Below are 3,496 nucleotides of genomic sequence, written 5' to 3' on the forward strand. Positions count from 1 at the left end.
CGACAAGATCTAACTGATGGTGGAGAAAAATCTTCAAACGCGAATTGCGGGTGAACGGGACGTCGGAAGTGGGTACCGTCAAAGGGAATGTGGTAGCCCCCGACATGATCTTACTGATGGTGGAGTCAAATCTTCAAACGCGAATTGCGGGTGAACGGGACGTCGGAAGTGGGTACCGTCAAAGGGAATGTGGTATTCTTCGACAAGATCTTTTATTCATGGTTGAGTCAAAAGTGGCTAATAGAATACTGATCTGCCACACAAAAATGCGCTGAAGTCCCTTCGATCTCACACGAGGACTTTGATAATTTTTTATATGGACTTTGAAACAATTGCTATTTCGATATTTTGTATATTCCCGATTTTTATATCTACGGGGCCTTTTAGATTGTCTAAAAGTTTTCGTATACTTCCATCTGCTATTCCAAAGGTAAATTTTGTTTATTCATATATTGAACTTAGTTGAACAAAGTCCTCAGAGAGTCAAATTTTGCTATCGACGATACAAAAAAAACATTATACACGTCACGAATCCAAAGTTTTAATACAGGCCATTTGTGCTCAAACGGGCATCTAGCGGGAAAGTTGTGGGGTAGTTTTGATTTCTTTGATTCTATATGTTTTTTGGGGTGCTGAATCCGAATCTGAGGTTTGCCAACAAAATTTCTTGACGCAACATTGAAAAAAACACAAAAGAAGTTGAAAAAGATATTTTTTGGCAGTTTTGTGCTTACAACTTGAAAACTATCAACTATTCGAAAATAACCTTCCTATTCAAAATGAAAGTACATAAAATTTCCTACAGACCCCACTATTTAGTTTTTTTTCCTCGATGAACCGTTCGGGCTCGAGCGCCAGTTGAAAATTGGGGTATTTCAGCTGTATCCGCAAATACTCATCTTTTATTATTATTTTATTATTATTCTGTGCAAATATAAATCCGTACTTTTCATTGTCTACCGGTCTCCTGAAAAGATTTTATAACTGTTCCGTCTGGTATAAAACTCTCCCACTCCTTCACAGATGAGCCAAGGCCCAGTACGTCACCGTGTACCTGCGTTTGCAGTCTGGAGTTCCTCCTCCCATTCACATACATACACACCCTCACAAAGTTACACAGATGGACGGACGGACAGTCCAAAATCATGAACTCGCTTTTTGTCGCTGGTTAACATGTAAGTAAACAGAAAAGAAATAAATCGGGTTCAGTTGTTAGCAGACAAATTTAAGCTGGGGTAATTGCGTTACCCCACTCCGAGGAGTACGTGATTCTTCAGAACACCGGAGCAAGAGGGATAATGCCGTTGAATAGGAAATCAATATACCTCCTTTTGCCATTTGAATTTTTTGAATTAATAATGACCACAGCGCCAATTTCCCAAATTCAACAATAATTATCCAAACATGCTACGGTAGGGTTTTGTGATTTCTTTATCTGGTTCGGAAGAGAGTGGGAATAGTTTTAGATGGCACAGTATAAGTATTATATATTATAAATAATATAATAATATGATATAGTGTTGTACGTTAGAAATTAACTTTTCATACAATTCTGGACTACAATAAACACCTTGAATGTTATAAAAATGAGAAAAAAACACCCTTACATATGAAATTCAAATAATAGTCGGTAAATGCAAGGAATTCACTTATAGACAACGCTTAATATTAATTTAGGGTTTTAGTGCGAAAAATCTATGTTTTGTGGAGATAGCCGAAATACGCCAATTTTCAACTGGCGCTTGAGCCCGAACGGTTTATCGAGGAAAAAAACTAAATAGTGGGGTCTGTAGGAAATTTTATGTACTTTAATTTTGAATAGGGAAAAGTTGATAGTTTCAAGTTGTAAGCACAACACTGCCAAAAAAATATCTTTTTGACTTCTTTTGTATTTTTTTCAATGTTGCGTCATGAAATTTTGTTAGCAAACCTCAGATTCGGATTCAGCACCCCAAAAAACATATAGAATCAAAGAAATCAAAACTACCCCACAACTTTCCTGGTAAAAATACAATTTAACTGGATTATTTAGGAAAGTAGGCCAATCTTGCAAATCAGTTTCAAATTTGCCCATAAAAAGGTTAGCTATAAAAGGAGTTATGCTATTACCCATTGTTGTCCCTTCGTTTTGTTTAAATAATTTACCATTAATCTGGAAAAAGGTTTGACTCATACATAGAATCGTTTTGTTTTAAGTAATAACATTTATTTATCTTATAGGTATTAACAGTACAGACACTCGTCGAAATAAACCTTCACAATAGTTATTTGTACAACTAGTTTTGAAAGTAATACTTTTTTGCAGATTGATTAATGATTCATGGAAAAAACACACTTTCAACACGTGTTGTACACGAAATTTTTTTGCATAGTGATCCATAATAACTCACAATTGAATAATTTTATTGACATTCGCGATTTACTGTCACTCAAAAAATGGATGCTATTGTTCATAGACAGGACTAAACTCCATGGAAACGCATACATTGCGATAAAATATGAGTTGCTGTCGAGTCACCTTTGGAATTTTTGTTTATATGGGAATTCGCGAGGGAATTCGTATTTAACTTGAACTTCCAAAGGCGACTCGACAGCAACTCATTTTTGATCGCCCGGTAGTAAAAATCGTGGAAAAAAGTAGGTACTACTTTCCATACGATTTTTCGTTAAAAAAGTCCGATAATTTCATCACTATATAAAAAAAGTGTTACCTGTTTGTAAACTTCAAGGGCATGGTGCATTTATACATGTTCAAACGTTTTCCCTACAATTTTCGATGAAGGTAACGTGTTGTTCCTTAGTTAATTTACCGTTTATAAGTAATTGCACTTAACGAGCATTATTTCAAAGTTCAAACGACAGGAAATACAAGCACATTCATATTTTACATGTGTGAACATTTTTACCATAATTTACATTAAACCTTTGTACATATGCAAATTTGACAAACAAGAAGACTTGATTCGACATTGAACTGACTAGCTCTAGAAATTGTAGATAGAAAATACACTTCACCTCTAATGCACTAACATTAGCGCCAAATTCTAACCACCACTACATCATGGAAAAGTGACAACTTCTTCCGATTCCGATTCCCACTTGAGTTATAATGAATTACATCGCTCCCATTAAGCCCAATTACATGAGTGTAGGCTAATGCAAAATTACTTTAAGATTATAGTATTGTTGCACATTAAATGTTAAAACGGCGTTCCATAAATAGAGCAGACGAGTTGATTAAAAATTAAACAAAAAGAAATAGACCATGCATTTCAAAAGACAGTTTAAAATAAATACAGAGCCTACCGACATTACTAGTTTTGGAAAACTCAAATAGCCCAAGCATGAACTATAAAAACCGGTAATTTTGTATTCTTCCTATGCTGGCCTTCTTGTGGACAAGAAACTGCACAAAAACTGAATTTCATCACTAATTTTTTTGAAAGAGCCGCTGCCTTTTGGATATATGCAGTTTTAGCGTTTTAGCATCACATTG

The sequence above is a fragment of the Photinus pyralis genome, unplaced genomic scaffold (genome assembly GCF_008802855.1).
Source record: "Photinus pyralis isolate 1611_PpyrPB1 unplaced genomic scaffold, Ppyr1.3 Ppyr1.4_LG6, whole genome shotgun sequence".
NCBI lineage: Eukaryota > Metazoa > Arthropoda > Insecta > Coleoptera > Lampyridae > Photinus > Photinus pyralis.